We start from the raw sequence: 12,281 nt of genomic DNA, 5'->3' as shown, positions 1-12,281 counted from the left end.
CTTTATGTTCTGTATTGATGTGCCTAAGATTCTGCAACTTTTGGCAGAAAAGTATTTGCAAAATACTTTTCTGTTTGTCTGGTGCTTTCTCAACTTCTCCAGATATATTGGGAAAGATTGCCTTCTCCACTTGGTGTAGTCACTATTAATTCCTCTAACTGTCAGCCCCTCTCAGAGCATTCCTGGCTCATCTGTCCTGTGGCATCACCCTGCTGCGCTCCCTCTCAGATTCTCATTTCCATCAGTCAGCAATTCTAAGTATATTCTAAGTGCATTCAAGTCTAATTATGTAAAAGAATCATTTCTCCAAAGAAGCAACGTAATTCTGCTAAAGCCTATTCTGATCGTCTTTATAAGTTATTATTTTTTTAATTTCACATTTCATAAATTATGAGGTTGAACATTTTTCACATGTTTATTGGTCATTTGAGTATTTTCTTTGATGAATTCCTGGCTATTGCTTTTGCCCATTTTTCATTGAAAATGTGTTTTTTTTTCTATTGATTTGTACATGACCTTTATCCATTAAGGATATCAATCCATTTTTCCTCAATCTGTTTTTTTTTATCAAAATGTAGAGAAAAATAATGACTTACCAAAATGACTTCAAATTTAACCTTTGCCACTGAGTTCAACATTCTCCCATCATGAACTGATATCTTTTTAAATATGTTCATAAATCTGTCTATGATATCACCATTCTTCTAATTGCTAAGTCTGGAATTTTCTTTTTCCTTTTAGTTTTTAAGAGACAGAGTCTCACTCTGCTGCCCAGGCTGGAGTGCCGTGGTATGATCATAGCTCCCTGTAGCCTCGAACTCCTGGGCTCAAGTAACCTTAGCATTTCACTCTCTGGAGTAGCTGATACAACAGAAGTGCACCACCATGCCTGGCTAATATTTTAATTTAAAATTTTTTGTACAGACGGGGTCTGGCTATGATGCCCGGGCTGGTCTCAAACTCCTGACCTCAAGCAATCCTCCTGACTAGGCCTCCCAAAGTTCTAGGACTAAGGATATAGCTAATTGTTATGTACTAAATGCTTATAAATTATGTGTATTATAAAATATAGACAAGTATATTACAGTATGATATAAAGAAGAAATAATTTAAAATCATTTAGTTTTACTAATGTTATAAAGATACTTTTTGCTCTTACTATTAATACTTTTGCTGAGTACTGAGTGAATATGCATAATCATTTTTAAAAATTTTGAGTGATCACTTTTCAATACAACAATCAAAAGCTGAATTATAAGTTCAGCTTATTTTGGTAATCAGCTATATTTTTAAAAGATACCTCACAAAAATATGTAGATCCAATACTTACTATTCAATTTCATATACTTATTCAAAAGGTTTCATTGAAAATCAATGAAAACCTAATACATTTCCACTTTTCCTAATGTCAATTAGCTGTTTCCTAATGTCAATTAACTGGAAGGTGCTGTATTTTCAAATCTTTAAAAGCATCGGAATCTCACTGAAGTGCTTCATTTTAAATTAAGAACTTCAGAATATGTTTAAAAAAATCTGTTTCTAAATTTCCTAAGCATGTGGAGATATGAGAATTTGTACAGGTGATATATTTGTTCCAAAAATAAAATTATATCATAATTTTAAAAATATTTGGTGTCAAAATACTTTTGTTTATTTTATGGAAAAAAACAACTTTTGTATTTTTAATTAAAATGTCATATGAACTGACAGATGAAGTGTGTGTTTTTAGGTATCCACTAGGTGGAGTAATACTAATCTGACAATACTCACCAACAAAGGTCAACAAAGTTAGAAACTCTTTTTACTTTTAAAGTTTTTATTGGAAATTAACATGTACACACTATGTACAAATAATTAAATTCAAATAAATAACAGCTCTAAATGTTAGAACTAAAACTATAAACTTCTATAAGAAAACATACAAGAAAATCTTTGTGACCTTGCTTAAGGCAAACGTTTATTAGATAGGATACAATAAGCATGAACCATAATAAATAAAATTGATAAATTGGACTTAATAAAAATTGAACACTTCCAGTCTTTAGAAGAACTACTATGAAAAAGGAAAAAAAAAAAGAAAAGCCCCAGACTGGGAGAAAATTTCTCCCTGAAATGTCCTGATGAAGGACATGTATATGGGATATGCAAAGAACCCTCACAAGTCAATAAGAAGACAATCAAGAGAAATCAAAATACCATAAAGAGGTAAAGGTGAATGTTTATTCATAATAGCCAAAATCTGGGAAAAAACACATATCCATTTATTGTTAAATAGATAAACAGATTGTGGATAAACGTGGAAAAACAATGGATAAACCTCTTTATAATGAAATACTATTCAGCAAGAAAAAGGAATGAGTGCTGGTACATGCAATAACCTGGATGAATCTCAATAGTATTACAAATAATGCTAGAATTAATAACCTATATAACACATATAATTTTGCAAGTGTGCAAATATATATGTGTAGATGTATATATGATAAATTATTTGAAGAGGGATTACTGGGTCAGAGGACATGTGGGTTTGTCATTTTGATAGATATTTCAAAATTGCCTTCCTTAGGAGCTGTATTAATTTGCATTCCTACTAGCAGTGTAGAGGGTGCTCAAAAGAGTGTGTGTGTGTAGAATCCTGAGCAACATAGTGAGACTCTGTCTGTACAAAAAATACAAAAATTAGGTGACCATGATGGCACATGCTTGTAGTCTCATGTACTTGAAAAGCTAAAGTGGGAGGATTGCTTGAGCCCAGGATTTCAATGTTATAGTGCGCTATGATCATACCATTGCACTCCAGCCTGGGCGACAGAGTGAGATGCTGTCTCAAAACAAAAACAAAAAAAAAGAGTATGTAGAATTTGTGGATTTTTGCTAATCTGACAGGGAAATAGCTTCTAAGCATATATTTAATTAATATTTCTGTTTAAATAGAAGCTCTAATATATTACCTGGTACTCTAATTGATCATCTCACAGATCTCCTCAAATACATTACTTACTACAGTACCCCAAAACTGCCACACCACTTTACACTTTTGGGCTTGGTGAACCCCTACTTATCCTTCAAAACTTTTACCACTTTTGTGAAGCTTTCCTTGGTTCTTTTAGACTGTGATAAGATTACTTTCCTATGAACTAATGTTATACTTTGTGTCTGCTGCCCTACATGTCATAGCAAATTTAAATTATTGGTCTTCCCCAATTCCCTGTGAACTGTTAAGCATATTGGAGGGTTTATCTAAGTTCCATAAGACAGGGCTGCAATTCATGCATCTCTCCGTGCTCAGGAGCTAGCATGGTATCTGGCACAAATTAAGGCTACAATAAATGGGTACTGAACTGAAAGGAATGGACTGTGCAGAAACAAACATGTTTCTGTAAATATGTGTGCATGAATGAATGCACATTTATAAAGGAAATTTTCTGATGAATAAATCTGTCTAACAATATAATTCTCTATCTAGTAGTGATCTGTCTCAACCCTCCCACTCTGATAACTCACATTTTAAAAACGAAAATTTATGTCATTTGGCAAGTAGTTCAGTATGGTCCAGAAGTAGCTAGTAGAATGAGAAAGCCAGGCTTCTTAATTTTATGTTGAGTCCCACCTGTTCATAATGCACATAAAAAACAAGATCATCTAAAATGCTGTTGTGGAAGGAATTTGTTACCTTTTCAGACTCCTAGAGGCAGGGGGAAAGTCCTGGTGGCACCATAAAACAAGATTGGAGGCAAGAGTCAATGTGCAGCAGATATTCCAAAGTGAATGCAGGTGTCCTGAAATGTGTCACTCAGAGAAGCATGTCTGCTCTCCTTCTATTCTAAGGACATTATAGAAAGCCCTTTTGGAGAAGAGCAAGCTGGTCAACATGTCATTTGGGTCATGCAGATAGTGTAACACTTTCTATAACGCCCTTAAAATGCTGTCTGTATTCTAAGGGCATTATAGAAGGCATTACACTAAAAATCCTTCACCTATACCAAGCACATGTCCATAAACTGCCCCAGATCTAAAGGACCAAGACAACTTTTCATTATCTGTTCATCAAAGAGTAGACATTTGGGCATGATGCCCAGAAGTAGCCTGGAAATAAACCTTATATACTAACACCTCACAAACTCAATAGGGAAGATGAATATCTTATCATCATTCATAGTCAGCGAAAAGACTTCTGCAGAATTTGTGAATAATAGCTTAGTAGAAACAAGAAGTATTTCTTTAAGGTCCATGACCACTCCTCAGTACCAAGGAAGGCAGAAGAGAACTACTATATGCTATTTAGCAAATATTTTTAAAAGAACTATGTGTTGGACATTACATTAGGTAATCTGGACAAAAAGTTGAATAAAGTATCATGTCTGCCCTAAAGGAACTTAGAATGTAATTCTGAGGATGAGGCAGTTGTAACATCATATATTTCTACAACGCTTTTCAGTTTACAAAGAACTTCACATTGTAAATTCACACATTGTGAATTCACTTCTCTGCCCCCCTTTCTATGCTACCAGAATTTAAAGGCCATCCGCAAAATAGAAAGTACTATGGAGGATCAAAAGAAAGAGATTCCTTGTAGTTGAGTAGTAGGCATGGGGTGAGAAGTGAAGACTTCATGGGGAAGGAAGTATTTTAGGTGAGCTTCGAAAGGTGAATATGTTTCTGTACACAATGATTGGTGGCAATGGTTCTATGTGCATAGACACAAAGTCAAGAGAAGATATATATGTGAATTGGGGATTGGTGTCTAGATTAAGAAAGGGAAGAATTTAGCAGAAGCATGAAGAACATTATTTGGCTGGAAAAGCAGAAGAAAATAAGTCTAGAAATTTAGATTCAGGAATGTATGCTTAATTCATCTAGATTCAGGGTAGGTGAACAAAATAAACAAATTGTGCTTTAATCTGAGATAGAAAGATCAGTTTAGCTACAACTGGGCACCATCACAACAGGTACCCTCAGCAAAGTTGTGCCATAGGCATTTTTACTATCCCTCAAAAGAGTTCCTTGTTTATTTCAAGCTACCCCTCCTAGATTAGCATCAAATTCACTTGATATTCTCTATCCTCCTCCAAAAATCTTATCAAGAGTAAACTTTTCTTAATCTAGTCACTAATCCTCAATTCATATGCCTATCTTCTTTTTCCCATGTAGTAGTTGTCTCTAAATCACCAAAATTTGACTGTTCTTTTATTCATTTGCTTGTTTGTAGTTTCTGATTTTCTGTAAGGAGCAGAAAGTTTTAATAATGCAAATCTATTTTTGCAATAAAATATGATTACCAATACCTTAGATTATATCCTTCAATATTCTATTATATAAACAATATGTGTCCTTTTTCTACAACCTAATGTCACACATACTTTTTTGCAATTTACCATTTATTGGACATGTAGGGTACCCCAAATTTTTGAAATGACACTGAAGAGCAGTTAAAAGTAGATGAAAATAAGTTAGTTTTAAAAAGTACAATCCCTTTGTACATTAAATCTAGTTTGTTTGTGTTTTTTTTTAAAGTACAATCTGCCACGGTGGGGGTAGGGTGGGGGGGGCGATAAAAAATAAGCAAAAAATGCTTAAAGATGCATAAAACATTACAAAACCATCCCCATGACCCAAATGACATGTTGTTGACCAGTTTGCTTTCCTCCAAATTATTTTCAGTAAAATAGTAACGTTTCACTATGAGTACTATACTAGCCAATGATGATATCAAAGATAAAATACCTTAAAATTTTTTTTATTTTAGGTTTGGGAATACATGTGAAGGTTTGTTACAGAGGTAAACACATGTCAGTAAAATAGTAACATTTCACTATGAGTACTATACTAGCCAATGATGATATCAAAGATAAAATACCTTAAATTTTTTTTTTTATTTTAGGTTTGGGAATACATGTGAAGGTTTGTTACAGAGGTAAACACATGTCACAGGGGTTTGTTGTACAGATTATTTCATCACCCAGATATTAAGCCCAGCACCCAATAGTTATCTTTTCTGCATCTCTCCCTCCTCCCAGTCTCCACCCTCAAGGAGGCCCCAATGTCTGTTGTTTCCTTCTTTGTGTTCATAAGTTCTTATCATTTAGCTCCCAAAGATGAAATACCTTATCTTTATCTTCAAGGAGCTTTAAGGGATACGGGCAACATAAAGGATTCCCAGAATGCTCCTGATATACAGAGAAAGGTATCCAATCTTGGATAAAGGATCAAGAAAGATATCTTTGAGGACAGTAATAGAAACGAGCCCTGAAGGATGAGTATGCATTAGGCAAACAAGTGGCTGGGGAGAATGGGAGTGTAAAAAGAATTTCCAGGTAGAGAGAACAATCTGTGCAAAGAGACAGAGAATAACAGTACACTGAGAATTTTAAGTACTTTATAGCAGCTAGAAAGTGTTATTAAAAGAAATGACAAAAGCCGCCATTACTTTTGCACCAACCTAATAGGAATATAGGCCCAGCACGGTGCATCATACCTGTGATTCCAGCACTTTGGGAGGCTAAGGCGGGCAGATCACATCAGCTCAGGAGTTCGAGACCAGCCTAGGCAACATGGTGAAACCTTGGCTCTACAATCAATCAATCAATCAATAAAAATTAGTCGGGTGTGGTAGTGCATGCTTATAGTCCCAGCTCCTCGGGAGGCCAAGGCGGGAGGATCCCTTGAGCCTGGGAGGCCGAGGTTACAGTGAGGCAACCAAGACCATGCCAGGCACTCCAGCCTGAGTGACAAAGTGAGATCCTGTCTTAAAAAGAAAAAGTAAAAAGAAAATTTTAATTTGAAGAAAAAAAAAGTAGAAATATATATGTATGTGAGCTGATAGTAGCTAGGAGGAAGAACATGAGAAGACAAGTTTACAGAGTGGGTGTGCTCAATACAGGTACTATAGAGCAAGGAAAAATTATAATTTTCTTTATTTTTAGTTCCTATTTTTAGACACTAAATGTCTTCTTATGATATAATCTATATTACACCTAATATTAGCACAATAATACAAATACGTAAATTACAAAAACTAAATTAGGCTACATTGAATCCTCAAAATTGTTTTTCTGGTTATGGATATGGGTTCAATGAAATTTGAAGACAGCTACTCTAAAAAGTAACTATTCTTACTTTAAGTAAAGAGGAACCATGAATGGTTTTAAGTAAGAAAGTATGTCAACAAGACCTGAAACCTCGGCAACAGGGTGGAGAAATGCTGATGGCTGAAAAGCAGTCTGGAGGTACGAGTCAAAGTTAGAAATAATGAAAAGTGGAACTCAAGAAATAGAAGTTGGAGTGGTGAGAAAGTGACATATTGGAGTGATACTTAGAAGTAAAATAGAGCAGGCTTAATAAATTAATACTTTGTGGAATGCAGAGAAAAAAGAACAGAAATAACAGAAAGAAAAGGACGGATCTCGAGGATAGGTCTCACATGAACAATGACAATCAAATGTCAAGAATAAATAAATTCAAGCAGAATAAATCATTTCAGCAACATTACAGGATGCATATCCTTGTATAGGCCACCATTTACATTAGTTTTGTGGAAAAAAGCATTTTAAGTTCCGAATTGCCAACCTACACAGATATAACGTAATAAATATATTGTTGACAGGCGCCTGTAGTCCCAGCTACTCAGGAGGCTGAGGCAGTAGAATCACTTGAACCCAGGAGGCAGAGATTGTAGTGAGCTGAGATCACACCAATCCACTACAGCCTGGGCGACGGGGCGAGACTCTGTCTAAAATATATATAGTTGGATACCATTAACCCAGAAGTAGAACAAATTATCACACTCTGAAAGAAACATTTGAAATGTAATGAGTTCCAATGGAAGTGGTTTAAAGTTCTAAATTAATTTCTACTTGTAAACACCATCCATTGTTGTAAAAGATAGTGACATAATTACAAGAGTATCCAGTCTTTCTAAAGTTCAGCGAATCCCTGTCTGGAAACCATGTAAAGCTACAGATAATGTCTAGAGATAGGCACAGGGTGTAGGAGTGAAAATATTTTTACTCTGAAACAGCAAGGCTCTTGTGTCAGTTCGAACCCGAGAGCACACCAGCAAACAACACAAGGCAGTGTGGAGAAACACGCTTTTTTGTTTGGTTGGTTGGTTGGTGTTTTGAGACGGAGTCTTGCTCTGTCACCAGGCTGGAGTGCAGTGGCGTGATATCGGCTCATTGCAACCTCCTCCTCCCAGGTTCAAGCGATTTTCCTGCCTTAGCCTCCTGAGCAGCTGCGACTACAGGCACGCGCCACCACGCCCACCTAATTTTTTTTGTTGTTGTTGTTGTTGTATTTTTAGTAGAGACGAGTTTTCACCATGTTGGCCAGGATGGTCTCCATCTCTTGACCTTTTGATCTGCCCGCCTCCGCTTCCAAAGTACTGGGAGTACAGTCGTGAGCCACCGCGCCTGGCCAACACGCTGTTTTAATGAGCGCCTGGGTGCAGGAGGGCTGAGGCCTAAAATGACGTCAGTATCCCACGAGGAGCGGGCAGGGGTTTTACAGTCTCCTGTAAACAGGAAGTGTCTCAGACTGATGAAACTGCTACCCGGTACCCCGAAGGCCTCTCTTCAGGAGGTATGTGTCTTCGACCAGCTCTCTTCCTGCTTCTGCTGTCTTGCTGAGGCACGCTGCTGGTGCCAAGTGGTCTTGCGCCTTGGGACTGGGCCTGAGAAGGGAGGACTTACTCATTCCCTTAAGTTTTCAGGCCCCAGGGAGAATCTTTCAGAAACTCTCATTGCAAGTTAATTTGGCACATTATGATAGAATGCTATTTTAAATAATTACTACACTTTTTCTCCCTGTTTTATACCTAAATATGGGATTTACCTTATTTTGCAGCCAACTTACCTAGCAAAGAAATAATATAATAAAAATCTAAAAACTTTTTTGAGCCCTAGCCACTAATATTCTTCCCTTTGCCCGCTATGCTCTACCCGTACTGATTCTATCCTCTCAATTCTGAGACATCTTCTTCCCTCCCTTCCCTCTACTACTCTTCTCCCCCTGCATTTTGCCTTGGGTAGTATTTTTCATGTTTCAGCTTAAACTTACTAATTTTCTCAAGAAGGCACTTACCATACCATTATAAGGTTTAAATACTTTTGCCACATGCTCCCATGTACTTCCTTTTGCTAACATTTATTTGATTTGTGATTATTTTTTACTACCTGCCTCCCACTGGCCTATAATCATAACTTGGGCAAGGACACTGCATGGTGCATGAGGGGCACGTAGTAAATATTAAATAAATTAAATTGAGCTTTATATGTTGAACATATAAAAACAGGCATATTAGGCCAGAATCTCCATCTACAAACTCAGACGTGCAAGAAATATAACTTGATTTCTACAATTCCACTTTATTTCTATTTCACGGCATCATTTTACAAGGCTAGCAGAAATTTCGTGTTGGTCAATTCTATGTCTTTCCCTCTTTTTCCTCTCATGATTGTATGGAGCCAAAGTCCTACTAAAATGAAGCTCTTTTATCCTCACTGTCATCTGTGCCTTCAGTCATTGAGATATCCGTTCCTCATGTGGCCATTTTGAGTTAGTCCAAGAAGATTTCTCTGGAGACATCCTTGTTCCTATTCCAGACTCCGCTGAGCCAGGGTGTCTCTCCTCTACTCTACATTATTGGATCCATGGGATCCATTCGGTTACCCCAGTCCTGCAACCTGGCTCAGGGGAACTCCCCTGAAGCTAAGACCACACCTGCATGGACACACCTCACAGCTGCTTCCTGTGAGTCTGGGTGCATTGCTGGAGTCCGCCTCGGAAGTAAGGAAGTGGTATGGACCTCTTGCCCCCACATGGGGTAGTGTTCTCTGGAGCTCAGCAGGGGTAACTTCTTTCTCTTGGGCCCTCCCACGCCCCTCCTCTCAGGCTCTCCAAACTCCTCTCAACCTTGGGGATTCTTGTTTGCAAAGGGTGTATAGGGATATGGAAGAGGAACAGCTGTATTCTTTCTGATATCTTCTAACTCTTCTGTCTATTCATCAGTTTCTTCTTTTTATCTGTCGGTCTCTGCTTTTAAAAATCAAAAGCCAGGAAGAGACTCCCTCAACCTTATTTTTTTTCTGTAGCCACATCCTTTCCCTGAGTATAAATCAGAGTGTCCAGCTGCTGCTTAAATATGGAAAAAGGATCAAGAAACAAAAGGAAAATGTGGAAAAAAGAGAAGAGGGGGTTTGGATAGAGACCGATAAATATTGCAAAATCAGTCTCCTGCTTCATAAGTATAATTGTAATTCCTGAAAGAAATATTCGTGATGGGTTTCTAAAGACAAATTTAAGATTATTTGCTAATTGTAGGTGTGAGAATGTGGTGAAGTGCATCACTGCCTCTTACAGAATTCTGGACTCATGGTTTGTCCAATATAGTATTTTGTTATTATTTCTGCTTATTTTGTTACTTTATTTATTTATTTATTTTATGTGAGACAGGGTCTCTGTCACCCAGGCTGGAGTGCAGTCTCATGATCTCGGCTCACTGCACCCTCCACCTCCTGGCTTCAAGCGATTCTCCAGCCTCAGCCTCCCAAGTAGCTGGGATTACAGGCATGTACCACCATGTCCGGCCAAAAAACCTTAATTTTAAAACATTCATATTAAAGCTGATTTTCTCATAGGCTAGGAGGTTATGTCCAACTTTCTATGACCCAACCACCACTTTTAATCAGCTACAAATGACATATCTGTTTAATCTATACATTGCTTTCTAATATATTTAACTTAGAGAACTACAATAATATTTAATAATTCAGTATCATAGTCTATATCAACAAGAAGGAACACTTAGGTATCACAATGTGTCAATCACTATGCTTGTTACTTTAAATACAGTCAGTCTTCATTATTTGCAGATTCTGTATTTGCAAATATGTCCACTCATTAAAATTTATTTGTAGGCCAGGCATGGTGCCTCACACCTGTAATCCCAGCACCTTGGGAAGCTAAGGCGGGCAGATCACTTGATGCCAGGAGTTCGAGACCAGCCTGGCCAACGTGGCGAACTCCCCCAACCCCCCATCTCTAAAAAAAAAATTTGTAACCCCCAAATCTACACTCCAGTGTTTTCATAGTCACAGATATATACATGCACAGAACAGAAAAAAAAATTACATTGCTGGAGGAGGCCCATTTCCCGGCTGAACTCAAACCAGATGATGCTCTGCCTTTTTCTTTCAGTTCTTACACAGTACACAAATTTCCTTTTTGTGATCTTCTTAGCGCCACATTTTTTACATTTTTGTACTTTTTCTTGGTGATTTTGTTGTCTGAAATGGCTCCCAAGTGTAGTTCTGAAGTGCTGTCCAGAGTTCCTAAGTGAAGAAGTTGTAATGTGTCTTATGAAGAAAATTAAGTATGTTAAACAAACCTCCTTCAGGCAGCAGTTATAGTGCTTTGGCCTTGAGTTCGGTGCTAATGAATCAACAGTTTATATTACATAGGTGTCTTTAAACAGAAACAGGAATAAAACAAGGTTACCTGGTTATCCCCTGATGAGAATGTTGTGACCAGGGGCTTGAGGGAACCTAACGCTATATTACACCTAGGAGCAATGACTCCATAATCTCTAATTCAATGTTTGAGATGACTTTATAGAACTACTGCGGATAAGAAAAAATCGACTGTACATTTGTTTGTAGATGCTAATTCTTCTCTTAAAATATTTTATTATGAAAAAATTCAAATAGATAAGTAAAGAGAATGGTAAAATGAAACCCTGGGGATGTACCACCCAGTCTCAAAAATTATCAACTCAGCCAAACTTGTTTTCTCTTTAACCTTCTAATTCCTTCTCTCCTCCTTGCATTTGACACAAATCCCAGACATTGTATCATTTCAACCTTATCTACTTTATACATTAAATTCTTGTTAACTTTTTAAAATTATAAGAATACAAAATCTCAACTCTGGAAGAGTTACAAGTAACGAGGAGAAAATAACTATATAAATTAATATTGAATTAACATTTTAGTTTTCTCAGTCTTTTTATGTATAGAGTAAATTAAAAGATTGAAATCATTCTGATTAGATTTCTTTTCATATAACATTGAATTTTTTTAAATAACGTTAAACATTCTTCAGAAATATAGTGAAATAGCCTCTGCATGGTGGTTCACAACGGTAATCTCAGCACCTTGGAAAGCCAAGTTGGGTAGATCACTTCAGTCCAGGAGTTCAACACCAGCCTGGGCAACATGGTGAAACCCCGTCTTTACCAAAAAATACAAAAATTAACTGGGCATGGTGGCACAAGCCTATAATCCCAG

This window comes from Colobus angolensis, unplaced genomic scaffold (genome assembly GCF_000951035.1).
Source record: "Colobus angolensis palliatus isolate OR3802 unplaced genomic scaffold, Cang.pa_1.0 Scaffold92, whole genome shotgun sequence".
NCBI classification, from domain to species: Eukaryota; Metazoa; Chordata; class Mammalia; order Primates; family Cercopithecidae; genus Colobus; species Colobus angolensis.
The sequence above is the reverse complement of the archived record's forward strand: the minus strand, read 5'-3'. Positions refer to the sequence as shown.